A 9,728-nucleotide genomic window follows, 5' to 3' on the forward strand; every position below is an offset into this window, starting at 1 on the left:
TAATTCTACTCTTAGGTGTGTATGCAAACTACACGACATCACTAATTCAAAAATAGATGCATACATATGTTCATTGCAGTGCTGTTTATAATAGCTAGAAAACCCAAGTGCCCAATAACAGATAAATGTAAAAAGAAATTGTGATTTATACACACAGTGGAATACAACCAAGCATTAAATAAGAGGAAATATTGCATTTTTCTATAACCTAGAAGAAACTGGAGAGTATGTTAAACAAGATAAGTCAGAAGGAGAAAGGCAAATATTGGATGATCTCACTCATCTGTAGTATATAAAAAAACAAAGACAATGTGCAATGAAAAGTAACCCCTAGATTTGGAAAATAATTTAACAGAAATTATTACCATGTACCTTAATAATTAAGAATATTTTGTATTTATATATATTTCATGAACTAAAATTGTTTCATAAAAACTTATTGGAAATCAAAGTCATACAGATATAAAGTTAGTGTTCATCAAATTCCTCTCATTTTTCAAGGCACATTCTAGAAGGTGCTATCTCAAGATTTAGGAGGGGTAATCATATTGGGAAATAGTTACGGATAAGTGTAGATCCATCAAAGTGTTGCCAATAGCAAGGTACTGTAGAGAAATGGTAAATTTGGAATAAATTACCCACTGGAGAAACAAAGAGAAGTGTAACTGAGATATATATTCTCTTTCTTTAGTCTCAGTATTTTATATGAACAAGATTGGTGGATAGTTGCTTTTCTTTTTGTTTTTAGGTTACAGAATTTCCCGGTAGAATTAATTTCCCGGTAGAATTGACTCATGGATATGTTAGTTGATGAGATTTTAAGTCTCCTAAAATTTGAAAGAGATGAGATCTCTATGGGACAAAAAAAGTGAGCATGTTATGTAGAATCCTGGTCTTGTTACGGCTGAAATTTAAACATGGAAATATGGTTAAAAGAATAATGCGTATCTGAGTAGCTAAAGGGTGGGATTAAGCTGGCTATTTGCCCTTACATTCAGCAACCTTCAAGTTTTCCGCGCTGTGATCTGTATGTATCACATGTGGCAAAGCTCTCTTCTCAAACTCCCTTGGTGATTGACTGGCTTTGCTCTTTATGACAAGTGTGAGATACCAATAGGAGCAGGTCAAGCTGGGGTAGAAAATAGGTAAGAGGTAGGTAATGGAAAGGCTCTTTTCTTTTTGCTCCTGGGATCTCTGGCAAGAAGAGATGGCAATGCAGGAGGTACTTCTCTACATCTAATAGTGGAGTTGATTGGGCCATGGTGCGATTATGGCTTTTTAAGGTTTTAGGATCTTGGTGGGGGCTGGAGTGATAGCACAGCGGGTAGGGCGTTTGCCTTACAAGCGGCCAACATGGCCAACCCGAGTTCGATTCCTCCACCCCCTCGGAGAGCCTGGAAAGCTACCGAGAATATCTCTCCTGCCTGGTAAAGCCTGGCAAGCTCCCCATGGTGTATTCGATATGCCAAACACAGTAACAATTATCACAATGGAGACGTTACTGGGCCCGCTTGAGCAAATCGATGAACAATGGGAAGACAGTGACAGTGACAGTGATAGGATCTTGGTAGTTGTGGCTGTTGTAGCAGGGACTATAGCTGTTTCTCTCAACAGCCACACTGTGTGTTCAGTGTGCTAAGTAAGATCTGCTGAACTCTGTGAGTAATCACAGCACCCTCCAGTTACTAAATTGGCTATTATTTCCTTGCGCATTTGGGGCTACTCTTCTTCAAATGCCTTTGAAATCATCTATCTGTTGTCCTACCTATTCTCCCCCATGTTTGTAATCACTGGTGTGATTTTGGTTTTCCTGATGAAACCCTGAAACCCTGACTAACAGAGGGAACAGGAGAGATTTAAGCAGATTAAGATTCCTCTAAAGAGTTTCCAACATCTCCAAGGCATTATGGAGCAGTTGGTGAGGTCCCTCGCATACCGTTTCTTTGTCCATGTCTTCTCTCCACAGCTCCTTCCACTGCCATGTACTGTGTTCAAATTGACAACACATGCCTGACCTTCAAAATGCTAATGCTGAGATGTGTTTATTAGGTACTGAGATGGGCCCAGGTCTCTGAGGCGTATGTTAATGCAGGAAGAACAGTGGAATCAAAGCGATGTGCCCAGAGCTGGAGGTTCTTCATCCTCTTAGCTATTTCTTCGATGCTCTTGAAGGCGTTCCAAGCCGTTCTCTTCCTCCTGTGCAACTCAGGTGGCAGGTCATTCATAATGTAGACTTCTCAACCTAGGTATACATAACTGTTGCATTCAGAGATGGTTGTTCTGTTGAGAGAGAATGGAGCGTCAGGAATGAGGCTGTTTCTCATAAACATTGTCTTCATAAGATTCAGCTGCATTAACATATGCCTCAGAGACCTGGGCCCTACAGAAACAGGATGAGAACGCTATTGGGGTCTCCCAAAGAGGAATCGAAAGAGCTATGCTTGGAGTATCACGTTTCACTCAAATGAGAGAAAGAATCCGGAGTTCCAACCTCCGTCGACAATCAAGAATCAGGGACTGATTCTGATTTAAGGTTTTAGGATCTTGGTGGGGGCTACCTATTGTCGACAATCAAGAATCAGCTGTCTCGTTTGCCAAGGCGTCAAAAATCAGATGGGCTGGACACGTAATGAGATTTGGAGGTGACCGCTGGACTAGAGCCATTACCAACTGGATTCTACGGGATGTCAAAAGACTGCGTGGCCACCCACCTACCAGATGGTCAGACTTCTTCATCAAGATCCTGAATGATCGGGTTGAGGCTCTTTGTGTTCCTAGAACAAACAGACGCCATTGGGCTACACTAGCACGTGACAGGGACAAATGGAGACATTACTGGCGCCCGCTCAAGCAAATCGACGATTAACGGGAAGTCAAGTGATCAAGTGATCAAGGTACTGAGATGATTTTCTTTATAACCATCAGTATCTCTGCCCTTTTTAGTTCTAATATTTCCAAACATTGGTTTAATCACTCTGTGGAGCACTGTGAGATGCTATAGATTCTTGGAAAGGGATTATAACTCCCTAACTGCAAAGTAATTTGTGTGCTGTATAAGTCTAATAGCTTAAAAACTATTTTCATTATTTTTTACACACATGTGCAAAAATTATCTCTGAGAATTTATAAAAACTAATTTAAACATTTTTAGTGAATTCTTTCTTAATTGTAGTTTTAAAAATCAACATTTTTAAATGAGAGAGAGAGGGAGAGAGAGAGAGAGAGAGAGAGAGAGAGAGAGAGAGAGAGAGAGAGAGAGAGAGAGAGAGAGGTATCTGCATTAGAGGCAGGCCCGAGAGGGAGCAGCAAGAGACAAGCTGGGAACATTGATAATGGGAAATATATATTGGTGAAGGGATGGGTGATGGAACATTGTATGACTTAAACCTAATCGTGAACAATTTTGTAACTGTATCTCACAGTAATTCAATAAAAAATAAAATAAAATAAAAATTAAAAATTTGTAAAAAAATTTATACATTAGTGAATTCTTTCATAATTGTCATTTCAAAAATCAACATGAACTTACTTGTTATGACAAAAGGTAGATTGGTAAATCTGTAAGATTTTTTCTGATAGAAAGAGGCATTTTTACCTGAAAGGGTTGGGCACCAGAATGTGTCTAACATGGCATAACTTCAAATTCAAGTGCTTTCGTGTCAAAGTTCTAAAATCTATAATGTTTGGAGGATAATTTTCTGGAACTACTCTTTGATTAAGAAATTTTTACTTATTTAAGCTATAGTGTAACTAAATCACTTGGATTTAATATGTTCAGGTCATTTGGGAAAGCCATAACAAAAGGGTTTTGTTGGCATGATAATTAATTTCATGAGCAAGTGCAGTTTTTGTTTCCTACTTGACAGAAATCTTAATTCCACCCTAAAATTCCAGAGAGAAAACTTTTGAGAATTGCAATGAAATATGACTCTGAGATGAGCTTAAGATAAGCTCCCTGTTAAGTTTCTCCCAACCCCAGCCCCACTCACACTATAAGTGATGCCATTTGATGATGTTAGATTAGTTTACGTGGTTATGTTATAAAAATGGTTAGTGACAGTGTTAATGTTGTGGTTAAAGAACTCAAGTTTATAGGTGGCTTACATCAATTAGTTGCTAAACCAGACAGCTCACGTGTCCCCCATTTTTACACAAAATCGTTAATTTAGAGGCCTCACAGAAAGCTATATTTGAATAGAGAGTTAACTAAAAAAGTTAAGAGAGATTTGACCCAGAAGACCAGGGTTTGAATCTTAGACCCATGAATGATTATCTATGTGACTTTGATAGAATCACATTCTCCAGCCAGGATTTCTTCCTCTATAAAGTGGAAATAGAAATACTGCAGGGTTCCCAGGCTTTGTTGAGAAGTGAAATTGATGAGGCATGAAATTGATGAGGCATGTACATAGTAAGCAATCACTGAATTCTGGCACCTACTATTTAAATCATCCTCCATTTTCCTTAAAATGAAAATTAATAAAATTGATACTTGTACCTGTCACTAACAGTTTCAGTTCTGTTTAGTAAGTGCTCAGTAAGTATAGTGCTCAGTAAGTCCCTCCAAATCTCTGACTTTGGTCTATTCATTTACAAAATGGAGATAGTTCTTTTCCAGATCTAGCAGGTTGTTATTAATGAATTGAGATCAAGAAGGCAGCAATGCTTTGTGCAGGCCAGAGTAATAGTACAGCAGGTAGGGCATTTACCTTGTATACTGTCAACCTGGTTTCAATCCCAGGAACCCCATGTGGTCCCCCAAGGTCGTTAGGGGTGATTGCTGAGTGCAGAGTTAGGAGTAAGCCATGAAAATGATTAGGTGTGGTCCCCAAACAAAATGTTCACTGTGCAAAAAAAGTGAGTTGAAATACATATGTGATATATAGATAGATTAAAAGTTTTTTAGTTTTACCTTCTTCAGAGTTTTCTTAATCTGTTTTAAGATTAAGGTGTCACCCACCTTCAAGTTCTGATTTATTTACTAGTCTTATATAATTTTTCACAGGAAAGGGTGTGCAAGCTCTCATTGCCGGTTTCAGTATTTCCTTCTTGACCCAGAAAATGCTCAATATAGCAGTCAAGATGACACTTTCTCACCATTTGTTTCTCCGGAGAAAGGAAAAGACAAAAACTTGGAGTTCTGAGCTGACGTAGAGGATGTGCTTGAGATCTTCAACTTGAATTTGTCTTCTTGGACAGGAGTGGCTGATTTATGCTGCTGGGTTAGGTTGGACCTGTTCTGTCGGTAAGAAATCATCCCTAAGAGGCTGTGTTTCATCTGGTGATTTTCCAAGCACTTCAAATCCTTTATGGAAAAAGGTGGACCATGGATATAAATATAAAGAGACAGAAATAGCAACTTTCCTTTTAAAATAGTGCAACAAGTTGCTTATCAGAACCCGAGAGAACAGATTTTGCAGACGTTAACCCCACTCTCTTGTAAATGATTGTTATTAGGCAGAGGACATGTTCCCTTTGAAAAGTCATGTTTGTTTTCACCACCTGGTAGTTACAGAATCCCCAAATTTATTTTTAATCTGTTCTTTTTCTCTGTCCTCTCGTTCAGGGTCTCCTTTTTCACCCTGCCCATTGCCACATCATCTGCACCTTCAAATGGTCCCATTGACCATCTAGTGCCCAACTTTCTTTCAAATGAATGGTTTCAGATACAGAAATAAGTGAGTAACTTTGAGTTACTCCCCACCCTCTACAGGACAAACATATGCGTGTTTGCTTGGTAGTGGTCACAAGAAATGAGCTTTGTGTAGGTTGAGGATATGAATCAAGTCATAGAGACTTAGCGCAAGACCCTGAGCACTGTTGGGCTGATGCTGGGGAGCTTTTGAGCACTTTCAGACATGAGTCCTAGGAGTGGCTTCTATTTTTTTTTTTAAGAAATGCAGGGATGGGTATTTGATCATTGTATAATTGAAACTCAAGCAGAAAATTTGTAAGTCTACAACTGTACCTCATGGTGTCTCACTAATAAAAAAAACAAATAAAATAAATAAATAAATGCTTTAAAAATGTTTTTTTAAAAAAAGAAATGCTATATTTGTGTAGTTCTTTTTCTCCTAATAGAGCACTTAGGGCTTTTAATCCTGCTTTGTCTGCTCTTAGATTTTTCATCTCTTTCCACCCTTATCCACCTTTCTGAATTCCCAGTTATCCAGAATGTCTTTGTGATCTCTATGATGGTTTACATTTCCTTCCTTTACGCCTCTTTTTATTTGTTTTTCTCTGTTTCTCATTGGCATGGTATCAATCTTTCTGGAACCAGGTTCCTGATGCAATGCATTTTGTGAAGACTTATCCCTCCCTCTGTTCCCCTGGGTGTGTCATTTTTTTCTGCTGACATGTAGTATCTGGTACTTAGGCATCTAAGATTGCACTTGATACTTAAACTGGAGTATTTGTGCAGATGCCTTTCTTGCAGATTATATGTCCCTTGAGGGGAGAGACTGCCCCTCAATGAACTAGTGAGTTACTGTTTGAGTCATTTCACTTCCTGTCATGGTGTATCAGTAGATTATAATGGCTCACCATACAGGTTCAGACAGTCCTAGGTGAGAAGGCCTACAGTGTTGCTCCCTGGTGGTATAGTCTTTGAAAAAAGTCACCTAATCACTCTTCGTTTTAGTTTTACATCTATAAAATGTGCACAATCGAATCTTATACAAATTAAATAGATTTAATATATTACATCTTTAAGAATAGTGGCCCAGTAGCTCTATCATAAGTTATTATGGATTGTGTGTTTCAAAGAAAGGTATAGAGGGGCTGTGCACGGGACTCGATTATTCAGTGGCCAAGAGCCACTTCCCTAGGCCGGAGAACAGTGACGGATGGATAAAGGACAGAGGGAACAGAGAAACAGGGACTAGACCCCAAGCTGGCTGATAGTTTATTTCTCTCTCTTCCCCACCATAGTTTGATCCTCCCTACTGCACAATCATAGTTGTAGTTTTGGTCTTAGTCCCAGTTATCATAGTACCATCATCCTAGTCTCCTCATAGACCTCAAAGTCCTCTCCATCTAGTCTTTGACTTTCTAGTTTTGTCATAGTCTCATAGTCCCCTACAGCATAGTTATATAGAAATCATGAAGGGTGAGGGTACACATAGGTGGGTTGAACATTGTCATAACAACAAACAGAGGTATAGCCACTCCTTCAGGGGAAGTTCTAGGGGATTAACTCAAGGACAAAAATCTCATCTGAGGGTTCAGCACTCCAGGTTACTAGGAGATGCACTCAAGGATGGGATTCCATCCCAGGGTGTATTGCTTTCTCCCTTCCTCAGCTAGTAATTCTTTTCAACAGTCATAGTGAATTTACTTCTTATAACATTTCTAGTTTTTTTGTATGGACATAGTAAGAGATATATTAAGTTTAAAGGTTGTCTCTTTCTGGGAACATCTCACTATATATTCCAGATCACAGTCCTCAGACCAAGTTATTCTTTCCTAACCCCAGCAGGGTCCTTATTCAGTCACTTCTTTTGGGTCATGACAGAGTTTGTTTCATGACCATGCTCTTAACGTATTACACTTATGGTGCTTAGCTTGTTCCCTTTGATGCCAGGGTAGCTTACAGCTTGCCCTGGGTTGATCTATCCAGCCCCTTTGTTGGTCTATCCAACCCTAAAGGGGCCCTCCTTTTAGGGGTGTTCGGAAGTAAGCGCAATTGAGGCTTATGTCAGGTAAATATGATGGATGCCCAGGAGTAAATATTTGGAATTGGTTAACTCACATGTTACAAAGCATAGCATCATCTGTCTTCCTGTGTCTGTACAAAAAGGACATTGCTATGCCATGCAAATGACATAAAGGAAAGAGAAAAGCAATATAGGATTATTAGTGCTTGATGGAATTGGGTGTGCCTCAGGGACACTGTTGTGGGAATGGTTCAATAAATCTAAGCTCCCTGGGGCTAGGGGGAGCAAGGACAATCCTACGCTATCCAACAATGGATCATTTTATTATTATTGTTACATATTTCAAAGGGCTGGAGCTATAGCACAGCAGGTAGGGCATTTGCCTTGTATGCAGCTGACCCGGCTGACCCAGGTTCAATTCCACCACACCTCTTGGAGAGCCTGGAAAACTACTGAGAGTATCTCGCCTGTACAGCAAAGCCTGGTAAGCTACCCGTGATGTATTCAGTATGCCAAACACAGTAACAGGTGTCACAATGGAGACGTTACTGGGCCCGCTCGAGCAAAGTGATGAACAACAGGAGGACAGTGACAGTGACATATTTCAAATATTGTGAAGATTATAAAAAATTGCTCATTCATGGGACGGGTTCAGCATAATAGCTTGCATAGAGTATAAGTCCAATAGAAATTTGAGTCTTTTATCAGGATTGCTTTTATAATTAAGGTGTTTTTGAGTAGATGAATCTCTTCATTTCTTAATTGTTGTTAATCAGACACTATCCCTGAAAGTTTTTCCATCACCCAGACCAATTTTGTCCTTCTTTTTATCAAAATATTTCCCCCTAAAACAAGTTTTTGTGTAATTGCTTTAGGGAAATAACATTTATCTCTTTTCTTCCCTCATCCTTTTCTTATTTCCTTCCAAGTGATCCCTTTTTAGTCACTTTTCTCTTGGTGTCCTGGACCAAGGTTCCTGAAATTATTTTTACCTCTGCTTTTCCTACTCCTGATGAGGATCTTCCACTAAGTCTTGTGATTTTGATTTTTTAAAGATGTCTGAAAGGCATTTTCTTGCCATTGCTTCTTTGCTGAAGTTCACATCACCTAAAATCCTGATCACTTCCTGTTACCTTACAGGTAGAGATCCCATATCATCACAGTGTAGCAAAGTCAGTAAGATTCCACACCTTAGCTGCCTTGAGGGTGGCCAGGAGATGGAATGAGTGAGCTCAACTAGGGAGAAACCCATGTATTGGAGAAGACAGTCTCTTGGAAGAGTCCCTTGCAATATAGGAGTGTCTGATAATTGTTTCTAGGGAAATGTCAGCGTTCTTGGACCTTCTGATATCCAACAGTGCTCAAGGCCTATTCCTGGCTCTGTGCTTAGAGATTATTACTGGCTGTGCTTGAGACTATATGTGGTTCTGGAGATGGGACTAATACAAGTGCCTTACCCATTGTACTATCTTTCTGGCCTCTTCTGATATTTTAGGAGAAATTATAAATCTGTATGTGAAATCTCCCAATGGCAACTAGTTCAAATAAATTGAAATCTATACTGTTTGGGATAATTAACCTGCTGGTTAGTCTTGGAATATAGGTAGGGCGTTTGCCTTGCATGCAGCCAATATGGCAGACCCGAGTTCGATTCCTCCACCCCTCTTGGAGAGCCTGGCAAGCTACCCGTGATGTATTCGATATGCCAAACACAGTAACAACAAAGTCTCCAATGGAGACGTTACTGGGCCTGCTCGAGAAAATCGATGTACAACGGGAGGACCGTGACCGTGACTGTATACTGTCTCGGAATCAAAGTTTATCTGAAAAAGTGGATCCAGTATTTTTGGATTTTTTTCCTTCCTCTCGACCTCTACTCATCCTTTTCTTGATTAACCCTCCTCTTACTTTCCTCCATTTTAAAAAATGACTTATCATTACTTGACAGCACCATAGGAAGTATAGCTTAATATCTCTATATGTATATAGGGTTTACAATAACAGCACCAGATTTCCAGAGTTATGCAACCATCAAAAAGACCCCTTCCACCCTAATCTTTCATTTTTCCTTTG

Source organism: Sorex fumeus, unplaced genomic scaffold (assembly GCF_029834395.1).
Source record: "Sorex fumeus unplaced genomic scaffold, SorFum_2.1 ptg000045l, whole genome shotgun sequence".
NCBI classification, from domain to species: domain Eukaryota; kingdom Metazoa; phylum Chordata; class Mammalia; order Eulipotyphla; family Soricidae; genus Sorex; species Sorex fumeus.